Genomic DNA, 20414 nt, shown 5'->3' on the forward strand with positions numbered 1-20414 from the left:
GAGTTACTGTGCCCAGGTGCATAAAAGACTAAGTGGCACACTACAATAGCATCTATACACACTTTGACCAATCTACAGCCGCACAACAACAACACAGAAGACCAGGTAGCGGAAAAGTGCAACTACTACTGTGGCATGCCCTTGCGGTGGTATGGTGGAGGTACGGCCTTTCACTTGCTAGGTGGTGAAGTGTGACGCCAGTTCTATGGTGGTTGGCCAAGATGTAGCCGGACCCTAGGATGCTATGTTGTGACGCCAGTGCCGGTTGGGCACACAGGTATAGTGGCACACCTGCTTTTGAAAGGCTGGTTACACCTTGTTCCCCTGTGGATAGTGACCTGCCAGGTTATTGCTGGGTCCGTTGTGCTGTCGTCATAGTGGTCCGGAGTGGAATAGTCACCCACCAGGACTATTGGTACTGCCACCCACAGAAAGGGGAAATGTCCCAAGGAGCGTTTGTGTGCTGTGCTGGTGCGGGATGAGGAATCAAAGAGTCTCTTTATCATAAATAAAATCTTGTTTACTCTGAAGATACCTGTGTTCAGCAGAACATACTGTACAGCTTTGCATTGACAGGATACTTTACACTTGATAAGACACTTAATAGTTCAAGATCCAGATCTGCGATGAGAGTAGGGAGAGAGCGGGACAGTTCTGCTGACTGGGTTGCGTGTTGAGAGGTACAAAGAAGAATCAGAGGAGCAGAGAGGAGGATGTCGTGAGAGTGCCAACCCAAGTACTACTGTGCTCTGCCGGGAGGTTGGAGGTAGAAATAGAAGAAGACTTGAGAGAGAATACTTTGATTCTTGTAGGAATGAACCACCTATTGCCCTACCAGTGTCGGGGGACCCGTCCTAGTGGGTGACACAAGCCCCAGACCCTGTTACCTGGGACGAGCGCAATGCTGAGGGTTCCCTGTTGACAATGGCAGTGCGAGATAGAGTACATAGGCTTCTAGCAACTTTGCTCTATCCGGATCAGGTTCTAGCTTTATGCCTTTGTGGATACCGTCCTGCACTGTGACTCTTCTAGTCCACGGCGTGGGTTGAGATAATCTCTGACTTATCCTCTCTAGAAAACAGTTTAACACTGCATAGTGCTGAGTGGAGTTACTCGAGGAGAAACTGTTTGCTGCGTCTTGTCTCTACAGAGGCTAACTGCAAAGACCCTTACACTTCCTCTACCCACGTGACTTCCTATCTACAGCCCACTGTAAGGTGCACTGTAAATGGGTGAAGAGTGCATACAGAAGAAGTAAAGAAAGAGAGGATAGGATAGAAGAAGGAAGTATTCTCATTGGTCCACAGATCCATGTGACATATAAACAAACAATAACCTTTCCATCCTTCAGCTGTGCACCAAGTACATATACTCACAATAGCGACATCTTTTGTCGAAACCTTATCACTACTACATCACCACTTGCTTATAAAAAGTACAGGTTTTTGTGAAGGGTGTAACTAATAGCAACACCTGTGGTGGGACACCACACTACCATACCAAATCCAGGCAATTTTATTTGCGAATGGAAACCTAAAATACTCCAAACTAAATAACAAAAAAGTGGTAATTCAACATGTCCTCCTCTTTTCTGTCATTCCATCAATGCACTTAGTGGCCTTTATCCTGTTTCCTTAGAGTTCGCCTTCAGAAATTTGGAGCATGCTGAGATTCTTTTTACTTCTGTTCTTCCGCATTATAAATGGCTATGACAACGCTCTAGATAAATGTGCACTAACCAGAGACAGCGTAGTAGGGAATGACAGAAATAGAAAAGCTCTCCTATAATGGTAGAGCTGCAGTCGCTCCCTTCTGCCATGGGAGTGTTCGGATAATACCCATGTGGATTCTCGGCCGTTGACGTAGCTCTGTTTCAGCAGCCTCTGTCGATAGATTTCTAAACCTGGTACATATTTCAGTGGAATCATTGCTTAAAGTTTTTATCTGGGACTTTTTCATTGATGGACTATCCTTATGGTGCGTTTACATAAAAAGATTTATCTGATAGATTTTTGAAGCCAAAGCCAGGAACAGACCATAAACAGGGTGCAGGTCATAAAGGAAAGACTGAGATTCCCTGTCTTTTCAAGTCCAGTCCTGACTTTGGCTTCCAAAATTGGTCAGAAAAATCTGCCTGTGTAAACGCACCATTAGGATAGGCCAATAATAGCTCAAAGACTGGCACCCTGCTGTTCAGCTGTTCTCACACACACACACACACACTTTATAAAGATGTGGAAGCAGACAACTCCGTTCATTGTGTAGTGGCCGAGCCAGTTACGGCAGCTCAGATACCATTCATTTCACTGGAGCTGCAGTAGCCCAGTATGGCCACTATACTATGTACAGAGCTGTCTGCTTACAGGTTTTGTTCTGTATATATGTGGACATATTGATTCATGGCCTATCCTCAGCAAAACCCCAGAAATCCATTTACACTACAAAAAATGTAATATTGTTAAAAAACATCTTGGCCTCCACGTGTCTTCCTGCAATCGCCTGTCCACTGCCTGTTGTTACTGCCCTCTAGTTTAGGATAGAACACCAGATGTGGGAGTAGGCCTTAGCATGTGCTGTGTGCAGAGGAGAGAGTCTGAGAAATCTCCCACCATGCCTGGCTGCTGAAAATTATCCACATTGTTCCTGAAAGGTAAATCATGGCTTTTCTCCCATCTCTGTTAGTTTTTAAAGCTTAGGGCATCTGTATCTTTTGCTCCTACTGTTGTGTGTCCACAATTGTGCTGATATGGTTCCCTACAGCACCGTATAGAGCTACTGTTCAGCTCGCGGCACATACCTGCTGCAGCTGAAGCAGTAGCTATAGTAAGCAGAAAAAAAAGTTTTATTCTGCAGCTTGAGGCAGGGAGAGGGGCGGCCACTAGTCATCTGGGCAAGGAGCCGTGCCATGACTGGTCACTGCTCTCTCCCTGCTGGCACGCAGTGTGGGGATCATTGACAGGCAGAGAGGCCACTAATGGGTCTCTCCGCCTGTCCGTCATCATGAGCTCTGACAGGAATAGAGTACTGACTAGTCACGGGTGGCTCCCCGCCCAGATGACTAGTTGCTGCCCCTCTCCCTCCCTCCATGGCAGAATAAAACTTCTTTTTCTGATAACTAAAGCTACTGCTGCAGCCGTGGCAGGTACATGCGGCCACAAGCTGAATAGTAGTCAGCTGAATCAGTAGTCAACTCTGGAGAGTTGACTACTGGTAGAAGCATCGTGGCAGTATAGGAACTGTGATTTTTTACTTTATCTTGTGATATAGACTACTAAAAAGAAAAAAGAAAAATAAAAAAATACTGTTTATAATTTTAATACTTAACTGAATATATTACTGTTTTTATTGAATTTATTACTGTTTAATTTAGTTAATCACTGTTTATTTCTAGGTATTTGGATTTGTGTTTTTTACTGAGGTTAATTTGGTCATTACTACTAGGTTTTAGTTTGGTGTTTTTGTTTGGTTGCTGCATTTTGTGAATAGGTGTTAATCTGGCAGGGTGTGGCTAGACATTCCAGACTATGATAACATGCTGATGGATGAAATTACTAAAATGTCATTAAAGGGGAACATTGTAGTTATGGGTGACTTCAACATGCCGGATGTGGATTGGAATATCCCTTCTGCACTTACATGTAAAAGCAAGAATGTAATGGAGGCCCTTACAGGGGCATCTCTGAAACAGCTAGTGAAGTCACCAACCAGAGGAGAGAACATTCTAGATTTAGTATTTACTAATGGGGATCAGGTGTCTGAAGTTAGAGTGGAAGAAAATTTAGGTTCCAGTGACCACCAGTGTTTATGGTTTGACATACAAACTGACTGCGTCCAATCCCATACTACAACAAGAGTGTTGGATTTTAGGAAGACAGATTTTAATAAAATGGGGGAGTATTTAGATAAAGAATTAAGAGGGTGGGATAAAACATCGGGGGCGAGCACTCAGTGGGCAGAATTAAAAAATGGCATATTAAAGGCAACTAGACTACTTGTACGAGAAGTTAGCAAAAGTAAAAGGAAGAAGAATCCATTATAGTTTACCAGAGAGGTTAAGGCCATTGTAACAGGAAAAAAGGCAGCGTATAGGAAGTATAAGGAGACTGGGAATGAAGCTGACAGAGAGACGTATAAAAGTATACAGAAGGAGGCAAAGCAGATTAGAAATGCTGCTAAAGCCTCAAAAGAAGAAGAAATGGCAAAATCTGTCACTGCAGGGAATAAAACCTTCTTCAGATGGTCCCCGATGTTTGGAGAACAGCCAATGTTATACCAATCCACAAGAAGGGGAATAGAGAAGAGCCCAGTAACTACAGGCCAGTGAGCCTGACATCTGTAGTAGTGAAAATGATGGAAACTCTTCTAAAAAAGAAGATAATGGATCACCTAAGAATCAACAATTTGATGGATTCAAACCAGCATGGCTTTACTGAGGGCCGATCATGTCAGACTAATCTCATTGATTTCTTTGATTATGCCACAAAAGTGCTGGATGAAGGTGGTGCTGTGGATATCGCCTATCTGGACTTCAGCAAAGATTTTGATACAGTTCCCCATAAAGAGCTGATAGAGAAGTTGGAGAAAATTGGACTTAATCCCTGGATAGTTCAGTGGATTTGTGGTTGGCTGAAGGAGAGATATCAGAGGTTTGTTGGTGGTGTATATTCCGAGCAGAGACTGGTTACAAGTGGTGTGCCACAAGGGTCTGTTCTGGGTCCTATTCTTTTTAATATGTTTGTAAGTGACATAGGAGAAGGGTTGGTAGGTAAAGTTTGTCTGTTTGCTGACGACACAAAAGTGTGCAATAGGGTTGATATTCCTGGAGGTGTCAGTAATATGGAAAATGATTTAGCTTTGCTAGATAAGTGGTCCAAACAGTGGAAATTGAAGTTCAACGTTTCCAAATGTAAAATAATGCACTTGGGGAGGAGGGATCCTCTATCCGAGTATCACATTGGCAGTACTGTGTTGGAAAAGACTTCAGAAGAGAAGGATTTAGGGGTAATGATTTCTGACAGCCTTAAAATGAGTCGCCAGTGCAACCAGGCGGTGGGGAAAGCAAATCATATGCTGGGCTGTATATAACCAGTAAGAAGAGGGAGATTGTAATCCCACTGTATAGAGCTCTAGTGACAAATTGTATGCTGGGCTGTATAGCTAGAGGTATAACCAGAGGGATTAGGGAGATTGTGATACCGCTGTATAGAGCTCTGGTGAGGCCACATCTGAAATACTGTGTCCAGTTCTGGAGACCTCACCTAAAAAAGGACATTGATAAAATAGTACGGGTCCAAATACGGGCTACAAAAATGGTGGAGGGTGTGAGGTATAAACCATATCAGGAAAGACTTAAAGATTTGAATCTGTATAGTCTGGAGGAAAGAAGAGAAAGGGTGGACATGATTGAAACCTTTAAGTATGTTAAAGGACTAAATAAGGTTCAGGAGGGAAGTGTTTTTAGTAAAAAACTGAGCTCAAAAACAAGAGGACACAGTGAGAGATTAGTTGGGGGAAAGATCAGAAGCAATGTGAGAAAATATTATTTTACTGAAAGAGTAGTAGATACCTGGAACAAACTTCCAGCAGAGGTGGTTGGTAAATCTACAATAACAGAATTTAAACACGCCTGGGATAGACATATATCTATTCTAAGATAATAAGAAAGAAAATACTAAAAGGGCAGACTAGATGGACCCAGTGGTCATTTTCTGCCGACAATCTTCTATGTTTCTAAGTAGCTCTACCGGAGGCAACCATATCAGCACAATTGTGCTGATTGGTTCCCTTTAAGCTTGTTTGCAGCAGCAGTTCGATGCTTAGGGGGAGATTTATGAAACATGGTGTAAAGTAAAAGTGGCTCAGTTGCCCCCAGCAACCAATCAGATCCCACCTTTCATTTTCCAAAGAGTCTGTGAGGAATGAAAGGTGGAATCTGATTGGTTGCTAGGGGCAACTGAGCCAGTTTCACTTTACACCATGGAGGGGACTCAGGGGCTGAATAACAGCAGTGACATGACAATAATCACCATATCTGCACCAAATCTTATACATTTGGGAGTGGAATGTGTTAATGTAAGAAACAATCAATTTAGAATCCTGACCTGCAGATTTTGCTGCGGGTGGTCCCCCTGGTTATATAAGATGCCTATACACAGATTAGTCATTGAAGCCTCTGATGAACGATCAGTGTTGTGAAAAATGACTACAAGCATTGACTAGACATTTCTATCACTTCTCATTACAATTATTGTACATATGCCGCCATTGTTACACACTGATTCAACCGTGGCATCAATGTACTGTAAAAGAAAAGCCCGGCACCATAAATTGTTTTGAAAAGTCAGTGGCAGCGGGGTAAATGATAAACCATCACTACTTACTTCTCCCTGGGCCTCTCCAGCGCTGGATCCCTGCTCCGGGACCCCCGTTGGGCTCCAGCATCTCTTATCAGCCAACGTTACAAACAAGTTATTGGACTGGCTGCTCAGCCAGTCAGTGATTGGGGCGGGACGCTGCTGCAGACACTGATTGGCTGAGCGGCCAGTTCAGCGGCCGGGCCAGTTCACCCTCCCCTCCCTTGAGCCGGTCATATGGCGCATTGCGGCCATGGGGAGAGGTAAGTAGTGCTCGGTTAACATGTTCAGCCCTACCCCTGCCTGCTGTGAAGTAGTTAAAATCCTTGGAAGCTGACAGCATGGATTTACAGGATATACATATATCCATGCTGTCAGTTTCCAGATCACACAGCAGTGCATACTTACCTAGTGCGCTGCTGCTGTGATCTGGCATTCCCTGTTCTCTGGCTCTCCCTGGAGGAGGGGAATGGTCTGAAGATACTGCGGCTGGACGGGAAAGATGGATCTCAGCAGCAACACACTAAGTAAGTACTGCTGTGTGATCTGGAAACTGACTGCACAGATATATCATTATCCATGCTGTCAGTGTGCCTCCATTCTTATTGGCAACGCAGGGAGATTTGCAGCTGATAACGATAAATTTTAAAGACTGCTCTAAACAAAGCAACAGCTGAGGATCAGACGTTTCTTCTAAGGTTTTTGGACGATAATCGGTGTTTGTAAAAGGCCCTTTAAGGGGAAGTCTGGCGTCTTTAAATTTAAAAAAAACAACATGCACCTTCCCGGCTCCAGCGCAGTGGTTCGCTGTCCCCCGCTCCGGTTACTTCCTGGGATATTGGAATGAGCGCTAAGGCTGGAGCAAGTGTAGATTTATGCATAATCCCTGCAACAGGCACAGGTCTGGCCATGTGTATGAGTACGCCAGTCTTGCAAAATATTCCCTATAATGTAGATGTAGATACAGTGTATATAATCTATATAAATATGTATACTACAGCTATATATACCAGCCAGACCACTGCTTTTAGAGCAGAGTGGTGGTCGGTAACCTAGACAACGAACTGTCAACAGTGGGAGGTAAAGAGCGGCCTATCAGGAGAAGGAGACAAGTTTGCTAAATGATTGCATTTACAAAAATATTTAACTTGACGAGTCCATTAAGTATATCTGCGTTAGTTGAGATGGGAATACCCCTTTAAGCGCTAGTAAATGATAGCTTTATCATTTATCGTTTTACGCCTTTCTACCAGGCACTTACTCTTATGACCGCAAGGAAACGTATGAATCATACTGAAGATTGCGACATGTAAATGGGTCTTAAATATGTGAAAATACCTTTGCGATACGGTTTGGCCACTTTGGCATTTTACAGCTGCTGTCAGACGTGCGATGTTAGTAAATTGCTGTAATTTTCTTTGTGGTTTGCAGCTGTTTTGATGTTTTTTTTTTTTTTGTTAGCAAAATTGCATCCACAGAGACAGGTCCTGCACTATTTCCTGGAAATGATGTTCACACGCAGCAGATTTGTCGTAGAAAGAGTCTGTTCCATACATCATAATGGGGTTTACATTCAGATATTTGTGCAACAGATACACCACATGTGAAGTCATCATTGCAGTCTGGGTATGCTACAGTAATGATAGGACAATGATATTGGGGGGCAGGGGGGGGCTCCTGGAACGTATAATTCTACATATGATCGCTGTTTAAGAGTCTATAGAGGGGGGGTCCATGGTTTTGCCAGAGATATAAGCTGGGATGGAGCAAAGAGCCATTGGCTCCTGTCCCTGTCACTCACCCTTATAGGTAACAGGAGGCCAGGAGCAGTGCAGGACGTTTGTGTTATAGCACAGGTACAGATAATGAGGTCACTCATTGTGCGTCTGCACCAGAAAAGACAAAGATATTACATAACGGGGTCGCCTATCTACCAACTGGGGCACCTTTCTAATGGGGAAAAACTAGGGGAAAATGTCTACCTACAGGAGCACCTACCTACATATGGGGAAATACTTTATAGGGGAAACTATCTATCAAGGGTACTTATCTCCCTACTGGGGGTTTATTGATGTACAAATGGGGACATTACTGGGTGAACTACCTAATGAGGGAATCTACAAACTGGGGGCATTTTGATACTTAATGGGCACACTATGGGGGTGCCTATATAAGGGGGGAACTGCTTACATAACTGGGGGAACTTAACTACCAACTGTGAGACCTACCTAATGGTGGGCAGGGGGGAGGACAACTTTCCTAACTACTTACAGGGGGGAACTAGATACCTACTAGTAAGGACAATCCTACCTGATTATTGAGTAACCTATATACTTACGTAGAATGGAAAATGTCTACGTAATAGAAAACCTAACTTTCTAATGGAAGGACCTACCTAATGAGGGAGGGGATTATTACATATTAGGTGGGGGATAAGGTGGGACTGAAAAAGATGGCTGGAAGATTTTACAGTGACTAGTTGTGGCTGAAAGAAGTCATCATGGTGGTCTGGGCCACATGGAAAAAAAAGGAAAAAGAACAACAATATACTGAATGTATGTGCTCTGTAATCATGTGTACTGTGTGCAGGTATCAGGCATGATGGGAATTGTAATTTTGCCACAGCTGGAGGACCTGAGTTTGACATCTGTGAACTACATGGACGGCACATTCACTCACTTTCTGTTTAAGAATGCGGCAGACATTGACAACCTCTCCCAGAAATGATTGAGTGGCGCTTTCTGTGAGTAGGTGTAACATTATGCTGAATACTCTGGCAAATCTCATAAATCACCTTCAAATTTAGTCTCGTTCTTATCATAACAATATTTTGTGTGGAAAAACATCTGGTGGCGATTTTAGGGCACAGACCATTTTTACACTGTTAATGTCCCTCTTTGGGGTTCTTAGGCTGGGTTTACACTGAGTTTTTGCAATCCGTTTAACCCCTAGGTGACCCTGGGCGTACCTGTACGTCCTGGGCCGCCTATGGGTGTTCAGAGCGGGGTCGCGCTCTGAACCGCCGCGGTCCCGGGTGCTGCATGTTGCCGGGGACCGCGGCTATTAGCCTGCACGGTCCGATCGCCGTGCCCGCTAATTAAGTAATCAGATGCAGCTGTCAAAGTTGATAGCTGCATCCGATTACCTTATGCAGCCCTTCCCTGGTGTCTAGTGGGGTGGAGCGATCCACACGTCTGCCTCGGGCCGGGGTCTGCGCCGTAATGGCGCTGATCCTGGCTCGGCACTCGATTGCTTCCGGCTGCAGAAGCAATCCATAGCCTATCTCATTGATCTATGCTGTATAACTATACAGCATAAATCTCAATGAGAGATCAGTGTGCTTATACTAGAATTCCCCTAGGGGGAATAACCCCAACCCCAGGGGGAATATTCCTAACCCCAGGGGGAATAACCCCAGGGGGAATAACCCTAACCCCAGGGGGAATATTCCTAACCCCAGGGGGAATATTCCTAACCACAGGGGGAATAACCCTAACCCCAGGGGGAATATCCCTAACCCCAGGGGGAATAGCCCTAACCCCAGGGGGGAATATCCCTAACCCCAGGGGGAATAGCCCTAACCCTAGGGGGGCTTCTAGTATAAGTGTAAAAGAAAAAAAAAAGTGTTTTTGTTAATTAAAAAAACCCCTCCCCTAATAAAAGTTTGAATCCCCCCAATGTTATAAATAATAATAATAATAAATAAATAAATAAACATGTTTGTTATTACCGTGCACGTAATCGCCCGAACTATTAATTAATCACATTCCTGATCTCGCACGGTAAACGGTGCAAGCGCGAAAAAATCCCAAAGTGCAAAATTGCGCATCTTTGGTCGCATCAAATCCAGAAAAATTTTAATAAAAAGCGATCAAAAAGTCATATATGCGCAATCAAGGTACCGATCGAAAGTAAACATCATGGTGCAAAAAATGACACCTCACACAGCCCCATAGACCAAAGCGCTATAAGCCTGAGAATAGAGCGATTTTAAGGAACATATATGTGTTAACAATGGTTTGATTTTTTACAGGCAATCAGATAAAAGAAAAGTTATACATGTTATATATCGTTGTAATCGTAACGACTTGAGGAACATATATCACAAAACTGTTTTACCCCAGGGCGTAAAAAAAAAAAAATACCCTCCAAATAAAAGTAATGCGTTTTTTTTTTCAATTTCACCACACGTTGAATTTTTTCCTGCTTTCGCAATGCACTTTATTAAAACATTCAGCCTGTCATTGCAAAGTACAATTAGTGGCGCATAAAATAAGGGCTCATGTGGGTTTCTAGGTGGAAAAATGCAAGTGCAAGTGCATTAAGCACAAGGAGGAAAAACGAAAACGCAAAAATTTTAATTGGCCCGGTCCTTTAAGGGTTAACGTATATGTTTTATGGAAAAAAGGGATGCAAAAAACAGATGCATAAACGGATGCAATTGTGTGTCATCCGTTTTGATCCGTTTTTACATTGACTTTTATTATTAAAAAAATAAATAAATAAAAAAAAAACAGATCGAAACGGATTCATTTTTTTTAACGGACACAAAAGTAGTGTTTACGTTTTCTGTCCGTTAAAAGTAACCAATTAAAAAATGTATACGTTGAACGGGTTGCAAACTGTGTGAACCCAGCCTTACTGTCGCCCCCTCCCAATCATATTAAGGCTAAGTTCGCACAACGTATAAATTCATTAAACAATGGCCGTTATTTAATGACAGTGGCTGATCACTTTCATTACTATGGAATCCCCATCGGAGTGTATACACACTGTATACATTCCGGACGGGATTACGTGCGGCCCCACAAAAAACTATTCATTAAACAGCGGGCGCACGAAATTGACTGTGCAGACAATGTGAAGTGCGGCTCTGGCTGCACTTTACATTGTTTCCAATGGATAATTGGAACGCTGGCACACCTGCATTCCAATTCAAAAAAAGTGATGTTCATCCGGCCAGTACTGCAGTGAAGTTCAGAGACAGCGGCCATTGTCTTACAACGTGGGAACGAGGACAATGGTCACATCATCCAATCAGAAAAAATTCCAAGGCGTTTCAGACTCTTTCAGAAGTCTTCAGACCATTAGGTCACTCCCCCAACATGTAACACAGAATTATTGAATTGGCCAATTCAATAAGGAACTATTATAACTACACAGGTGTACTCTGCCATGACTGAAATACAGAAGCAAAGACAGAAAAAAATCTGTTTGTAGTGCAGGTGCTATGGCTTTGCCAAATGGCCTATTGGCTTATATTCCAAGCAGGGAAGGCTTCAAGCAGCAGTACAGTATGGAACATGTGCAGCTGAGTATGGTAGTAGTAGCATCCTCCAGCACAGACATTGACTCCTTAGCCATCTTAAAGGGGTACTCCAGTAAATAAAAAAAAATATTTCAAATCAACTGGTGTTCAAAAATGTTATAGATTTATAATTTACTTCTATTTAAATATCTCAAGTCTTTTAGTGCTTATCAGCTGCTGCATGTCCTGCAGGAAGTGGTGTATTTCCAGTTTGACACATTGCTCTCTGCTGCCACCTCTGTCCATGTCAGGAACTGTCCAGAGCAGAAACAAATTCCCATAGAATACCTCTCCTGCACAGTGTCAGATTGGAAAGAATACACCACTTCCTGCCAGACATACAGCAGTTGATGAGTACTGGAAGACTTGAGATTCTTAAATAGAAGTAAGTTACAAATCTATATAACATTACGATTTGAAATAATTTTTTATTTTCCTGCTCTTAGGGTCTGTTTCCTATGGACAAATATTTTAATAGTTTGTTAATTATTTATTTTTACTGGATATACAGTAGATGTGTCTGGTAGTGACATGTACACCATATACCCCACTAGCACCTCAATTCTGTACATTTATTTTAACCAGTTCATTGCTGGTATAAGCTATAGCCCGGTGTATGCAGGACATTACCACAAAGCCGATGGGGGGATCACAGTGGGCCTCACCGCCAGGCGCCCTTATCTCTGCTTTGCAGTTTCTCGTTTTCCCTACAGGTTCTCCACTAAAATCAATGGACGCTCATGGTTTGCAGCACGGATGTAAAGTCAGGAGATGTGTTACAGAAGGTCTTCAGTGAGCTAAGCCTGGTTCCTCATAGGGAATCCTCTTTAGCGTACACCTGTAGTAGGATATATGAGTAAATGTCGTGATGCCGGCATATGGCTGAATACATGGTGTCCTGCGGCTGACACCTCCCATAGTCAATGCATAGGCCTGATGGCTACATATCCTATATAGAAGTATCACACTGCTCTCACTGAAATCAATGGGTATTTAAGTGACGCGTCAATGTGTTGGGTTCCCCAGGGTACGCGGTGTTAATTGCAGCCCCCTCCCCTGAAAATAAGTGGGGACATGTATATGGGACCTCTCCCGCTATTACCAGTAGACATCCCCTTATACGATATGTAATATTGAACATACAGTATCCCCTGAAGCGTTCATTAGAATATTGGAGAATTACATCTAGAAATGGCTACTCCTATACAGTGGCGCAGTCTGCAGGCATATACTGTAAGGAGTGTTCATAAGTGTGTCCATTGGGGGGCAGTACCATCTTAATTATAATCCACATCCATGGCTCTTAGCTGAGGAGTGGGCATTATCTCATGTCCCCTATATGCCCCCCTACCCGTCTTGCATATACCGGGCCTGCTCTTCTCCTCATCGTCTCCCCCTCATCTCCCCTGACTCCCTCCTTCCCTCCCTCATTTTCTCTCCCTGACAGACATTCCCTCATGGATCAATACACCGGTTCTTCGCTTTGTCACTCTGAGTCACAATCCTGGTCTTATCATGTCCAGCAGCTGACAGCTCTCCTGCCTCCCTCCTTAGCACTGTGTCTGCTGGCTGCTGCATCCGCCCTGTCCCCCGCACACCTGCAGTGGATGCACAGCACTAGGTACATGGCCAGCACTTCCCATACCTCTTAGTTCTCATGCTGAGAAATATCTGTGCTGCCACTGAGCAGGTTACTGTTTAACACTGATAAGGGAATTATTGTCATTTAATGATCAATATTTCATTTCACTCGGCCTGTCTGTGCACTTGATGGATCTGGTGGCTGAATAATGCCTGTCCTCATTGTGTACTACCTGCCTGCCCCTTACCGCACCGCATCAACACAGCCACTGCGGGAGGAGAAGGCCTCAGCTTCTATCTATCTATCTATCTATCTATCTATCTATCTATCTATCTATCTATCTATCTCCTATCTATCTATCTATCTATCTGCATTGAAAAATTCCAACAGCACTCCCAAATTTACTGCAAAAACGTGTAGGTGTTCTGTTGGAATGGTGTTGGAATGATGTAGGTGTATTAGGTGTGTAGGGAGTGCTTATGGAATTTTTCAACATATATATTTGATCCTGGTCAAGGTCCTCCAGCTGGCACCTACCATCTAGACGAGCTCCAAGCTGTGCTTTTCACAATCCTGCTGCATATCTATCTATCTATCTATCTATCTATCTATCTATCTATGGTTACACCCTTCGTAAAAGCCTGTACTTATTTTTAAGTGGTGATGAAGGTAGTGATAACGTTTCGCCACTAGATGTCGCTGTATTAGATGTGTGTATTTAGATGCTGCACAGCTGAAGTGTGCAAAGGGTTATTGTTTATTTGTTTGTCACATGGATCTGGGAACCTATAGGAATCTGTTCTTCTTCTCTCCTATCACCTCTCTCTTTACTTTTTCGATTTGCACTCTTCACCCACTCACAGCGCACTTTAGATACGCTGAGGAAGGAAGTCACATGGGTAAAGGAAGTGTGTAGGTCTTTCGTGTTAGACATTGTAGAGGAAGGACCCAAGCTAGACAGCTCTCTACAGTGGTCTTCTCTGGGCCCTCGCCCTCTGCCAGGTCCCCTACTCGGGTCAGTCTTAGCTAGAACCCTGTATGGGTATGAAGCAAGACACAGCTCACAGTTTCTACTCAGTATCGCTACACAACACTATGCAGTGTTAAACCCTTTCAAGAGACAACCTCAGAGACAACCTCAACCCACGCCATGGACTTGCAGAGTCACAGAGCAGGACAGTATCCACAGACAGCAGTAAGCTGGGAACTTATCCGGATAGAGCAAAGTTGCTAAAGCCTATGAACACTATTTCTCAGCGTGATTGTCAGCAGGAAATCCTCAGCATTCCGCTCATCCCAGGTAACAAGGTCTGGGGCCTTGTGTCACCCTCTAGGACGAGTCCCTCAAATCCAGTGGGCATTAGGTGGTGTGAAAACTAAAAAGGTCAATACACGGGCACAAGTATTCTCTTCTTCTTCTTCTAAGTTTTTCTTCTACCTCATCCTCCAACATCCCCGTAGAGCACAGTACTAGCAATAGGAATAAAATGTCAGCTCACCCTTCCTTGGCCGTGATAATTGCAGGTGTGTGTGGACCTCTTTAGTGTAAAGCTCGTGATGGCAGTATTGCGGGCCGAAACCCGAAGATTCCAATCACATGAATAGGTTCCATCCACGGCTTGGTTAAAACGTAGAAAATTTATTCAAACATCACAAAAAACAAAACAAATAAATAAAAAACACACCGACGTGTTGCTGGGTCAAAACCCCTTAATCATGGCTAGTGTATCACAGTAGTTTACATGCTTATATACCTGTAGGACTGCTCTAGACAGTGCACGCCCCTTGGAGGGTGGGGAACACCTCATCTGAGAAGAGGTCACATGACTACACACAAATAAGTTCTCACATAGTATCACAATAAAAAAAAAAACTTAATTACTTCTAATGATAGACATCACATGAATACCAAAAATTTGTTTCAATAAATATAATATAGATCTGATTTATAATTTAATCCTTTCGGTATATCTTGTTTAAAATCCACAGAGTCTCCCTTTTTCGTAGCAAATGAGTCCAATCACCCCCCCCCCCCCCCCCCCGCCTGGGTTTGTTAACTCTTTCTATGGCTGAGATCTGCAGGCCTTTTAAATCTCCCATATGGCTTTCTACATAGTGTTTCGAAAAACCTGAAAGTGAGTGATAGTTGTTGGAGGTTATTGCTGTGCGTATGTCTGTAAGATGTTCGCCAATGCGTACTTTCAGTTTTCTTATGCTCGATCCCACATATTGCAAATTACACACAGTGCAGTGAACAACATACACTGTGTGTGTAGAGTTGCAATTTATGAAGGATCGAATCCCAAAACTGCGGCCTGTGGCACATGACACAACAGAAGTTTGTTTGACAGTGTACACACATGTGCTGCAGCATGGCACCGCTCAGCGGAAAAAAACTTTTATATTCAGCCAGTTCTGGAAATTGGTATCCTTTGCAGCAATGTCACTAGGTGACAAGAGATTGCCTAACGTACATCCTCTGCGTACTACATATCTAATGCCATTGTTAAGGACCTGTTCACACTTGGAATCAGCAAATAACAGTGGAATGTATTTATTTATAATGCTGCGTATTTCTTTGAACTGTGGGCTGTAGTTGGTGGAAAAGGTTATAGATTTAGAGGTGGATTGCATATTGGGGGGTCCGTCTAGTGCCCTATCTTGTAGGTGATGAGATCTGTTTTTTTGTTCGGCTATATTTCTAGCTCTTATTATAACATAACGAGACTTATCTACGGGAGTCTACAGGATAGACTTTTGGCGAGGGGCTATAAACTACATGTTATAACAAGAGCTAGAAATATAGCCGAAGAAAAAAACAGATCTCATCACCTACTATGTAAGAAACTCATTTGTGAGTAGTCATGTGACCTCTTCTCAGGTGAGGTGTTCCCCACCCTCCAAGGGGCGTGCACTGTCTAGAGCAGGACATCACATCCTACAGGTATATAAGCATGTAAACTACTGTGATACAATAGCCATGATTAAGGGGTTTTGACCCAGCAACGCGTCGGCGTGTTTTTTATTTATTTGTTTTGTTTCGTTTTTTGTGATGTTTAAATAAATTTTCTACGTTTTAACCAAGCCGTGGATGGAACCTATTCATGTGATTAGATCACAGTACTATTTAGTATGACCCTCACGACATCCTCCTCTCTGCTACTCTGCTTTTTTGTATCTTTCCACATGCTACTCAGTCAGCACGACTGTACTTCTCACTCTATTGCTGTCGCAGATTTTGTAATTGTACTGTAAAGTGTCTTATCAAGTGCTTTATCAAAGGAACTTTCAAGTGTAACCTAACTTGTTAAAGTAAAGCTGTATCACTTGCTGCACACAAGCACCCTTCAAGTGAAAACAAGATTATTTAGGATAAGAGACTTTGTGATTCTTCATCCCACACCAACACAGTGTACACTACATCCTTGGGACACTTCCCCTTTCTGTTGGTGGCGGTTCCGATAGTCCGGGAGGGTCATTACACCACTCTGGTCATCCGTGACTACACTAATCCAAGGGACCCTGTAGCAGCCCGGCAGGACACTGTCCACAGGGGAAAAAGGTACAACCGGCCCTATAAAATAAAAGCAGGCATGCCATCACACCTTTGTGCCCAACCGCCACTGGCATCACGAAATAACATCTGTATCTCAGCCAACCACCACCGGAGTGGTGTCACACTTCACCACCTAGCAAGTGACCGTCCGATCCTCCGAAACATCACTGCGAGCTCACTCCACATATGTATGTACCTCTTCTCGGCCTCTCTCTCTCTATATATATGTATATCTCCTCTCCTTCTCTCTATGTATACAGCTCCTTCCCCATGTCTCCTGGCTCTCTCTCTCTCTATATATATATCTATATGTATATATCCTCTCCCTCTCTTTATGTATACAGATCCTTCCCTATGTCTCCTGGCACTCTCTCTCTCTCTCTCTCTCTCTCTCTCTCTCTCTATATATATATATATCTATATCTCTATCTCCTCTCCCTCTCTCTATGTATACAGCTCCTTCCCCATGTCTCCTGGCGCTCTCTCTCCCCTTCCGTCTTGTCTCATTCTCTCTATCTATACAGCTCTCTCCCTGTGTCTCCTGGCACTCTCTCTCTCTGTATATATATATATATGTATATATCCTCTTCCTCTCTCTATGTACACAGCTCCTTCCCCATGTCTCCTGGCACTCTCTCTCTGTACATATATGTATATCTCCTCTCCCTCTCTCTATGTACACAGCTCCTTCCCCATTATATATATATATATATATATATATATATATATATATATATATATATATATATATATATATATGTGTGTGTGTATCTCCTCTCCCTCTCTCTCTCTGTATATATCTATCTCCTCTTGTTCTCTCTACATATACAGCTCCTTCCCCATGTCTCCTGGTGCTCTCTCTCTGTATATATCTATCTCCTCTCCTTCTCTCTATGTATACAGCTCCTTCCCCATGTCTCCTGGCCCTCTCTCTCTCTCTCTCTCTCTCTCTCTCTCTCTCTCTCTCTCTCTCTCACTCTCTCTGTATATATCTATCTCCTCTCCCTCTCTCTATGTACACAGCTCCTTCCCCATGTCTCCTGGCACTCTCTCTCTGTATATATATGTATATCTCCTCTCCCTCTCTCTATGTACACAGCACCTTCCCCATGTCTCCTGGCACTCTGTATATATATATATATATATATATATATATATATATATATATATATATATCTCCTCTCCCTCTCTCTCTCTCTGTATATATCTATCTCCTCCCCCTCTCTCTATGTATACAGCTCCTTCCCCATGTCTCCTGGCACTCTCTCTCTGTATATATATGTATATCTCCTCTCCCTCTCTCTATGTACACAGCTCCTTTCCTGTGTCTCCTGGCACTCTCTCTATGTATATATCTATCTCCTCTCCCTCTCTCTATGTACACAGCTCCTTCTCCATGTCTACTGGCACTCTCTCTCTGTATATATATATGTACATCTCCTCTTCCTCTCTCTATGTATACAGCTCCTTCCCCATGTCTCCTGGCACTCTCTCTCTCTCTCTGTATATATATATATATATATATATATATATATATATATATATATATATATATGTATATCTCCTCTCCCTCTCTCTATGTACACAGCTCCTTCCCCATGTCTCCTGGCACTCTCTCTCTCTGTATATATATATGTACATCTCCTCTTCCTCTCTCTATGTATACAGCTCCTTCCCCATGTCTCCTGGCACTCTCTCTCTGTATATATATGTATATCTCCTCTTCCTCTCTCTATGTACACAGCTCCTTCCCCATGTCTCCTGGCACTCTCTCTCTCTGTATATATATATGTACATCTCCTCTCCCTCTCTCTATGTACACAGCTCCTTCCCCATGTCTCCTGGCACTCTCTCTCTCTCTCTGTATATATATATGCACATCTCCTCTTCCTCTCTCTATGTATACAGCTCCTTCCCCATGTCTCCTGGCACTCTCTCTCTCTCTCTCTGTATATATATATATATATATATATATATATATATATATATATATATATGTATATCTCCTCTCCCTCTCTCTATGTACACAGCTCCTTCCTTATGTCTCCTGGCCCTCTCTCCCTCCTTCTCTCCCTCTCTGCTCTTACACAGATTCTACTAGATGTTACAGCCTCCCTGGCAGGTGTCTGGCAGTGTCAGGGGACAGGTTACAGGGTCTCGGAGGACAGGGGACACTGGCTGCCTTGGTGACAGTGTGAGAATTCAATGTACTGTGTAATTGTGACAGTGACAATATGGGAGGCATTCTGTGTGAGGGAAGAACAGATTGCTAAGTGTTTGGGGGAAGAGAGCGGCCCAGGCAGAGAGAACAAGGAACAGATGCAGGAAAGGAGAGGGAGAGAGAGGAAAGAGACAGGAGAGAGGGGGGGAGAGATGAGGAGAGGACAGGCATTCCCGCCTGAATGCTACAAGACTGTGAGGTGACATGGAGGGAGGACACATAGGCAGGAGGTGAATGGGGGAGCACTGGGCAGGGGGGGGGGGGTGTATGCCAGCTTTACCAGGCATCACTGCCAGCTGCCAGGGATCTGGGAGATGGATTTCAGCCTGTGTTTGTCTTTCTCTATCTTTATACCTTCTCCTTGTTTCCTTCTATCTCTCCCTTTCTCCCTCCCTCCTTTTTTTCTCTCTCCTTTCGCACTCCCTCACCGTCTCCCCAGCCCCCAGCTCCCCTCCCATAGGCCTCCAGAGCTGTCACTCATGCCTGCCATCATCCCAGCCCTGGCACTCTGCTGCTGCCTCTGTCTCTGGTGCTGAAAGGGAGCAGTCATAGGCGTCCAGCCAATCAGAGGCCAGAGGCGTCAGGAAGCCCTGGGGTGGGCGTGGCCTGTGCTGGTCCTGATGCTGGCATATTCTCCATTGCTGTGATACAGAGAGGTAGCAGCATCATCATCGCCTTTTGTCAGCAATCTATGGGCCTGCACACACTTCTCCAGGATCCGTCCCTGCCAGACTGCAGTCGTCCTCTGGATCAGGTACTGGGATCAGGAGGGGAGGCAGAGCATGCCGGAGTGATGCAGCTGTTTACTGACGCTACCATGTTGTAGCATTGAAATATTCATGAATCGGGGAAAAAGCTTGGTTATTAGGTAGACAGTATATTACCTTGGCCGCGTTGCTCTGGAGACTAGGGATGGAGCGGGAGATCCTGTCTGCAGTGGATGTGGCTAGGCCATATGCATGCTTTTCTGCATGTGGATGAGATATGTGTAATGCAGCCCGGAGATTTACAGACGTGTTCGGCTAGGTAACCACAATCCCCCATTCATCCTGCAGGTAATGGCAAGGGTTAATTGCATCAATGTCTATGTGGATCCCTACAGGGTGTAGTCAATGTGGGCTCACCCCCCTACTCATCCAGGGTCAGGAAAGTTTATCGTAGAACTGAATATGTCCAAATTATAGAAGAAAACAGGCTTCTCTATTGACTTACTGAGTGAATATTACCTTGCAGCATAAGACTAGCCCTCTGCAGGTATGAGACTATGAATTCTAAAGAAAAAAAATTCTAAGACATGGAAAGTGATTGGAAATGGATTTTTATGTCAGGGTTATGGGAGTGTAATGGGATTAGGGGTCAAAAAAAATAAATAAAAAATCGGAGCCAATGGTGTG

The 20414-nt window shown here is 43.7% G+C and overlaps 1 protein-coding gene across 2 annotated transcripts in view; it reads left to right on the top strand.

The window, feature by feature from the left end:
• Positions 1–2593: 2593 nt before the first annotated feature.
• The window catches only part of NRXN2 (neurexin 2), a 609925-nt gene continuing 592104 nt past the window's right edge, over positions 2594–20414 (top strand). Inside the window, exon 1 of one of the 2 annotated variants that reach the window (XM_069965315.1) lies at positions 2594–2650. The gene's annotated coding sequence lies outside the window, so the exon portion shown is untranslated. Of the gene's footprint in view, positions 2651–19669; positions 19775–20414 lie in introns of those variants that run through there. The other variant, XM_069965314.1, reaches the window with a different exon arrangement.

The sequence above is a fragment of the Dendropsophus ebraccatus genome, chromosome 4, assembly GCF_027789765.1.
Source record: "Dendropsophus ebraccatus isolate aDenEbr1 chromosome 4, aDenEbr1.pat, whole genome shotgun sequence".
Taxonomy (NCBI): Eukaryota; Metazoa; Chordata; class Amphibia; order Anura; family Hylidae; genus Dendropsophus; species Dendropsophus ebraccatus.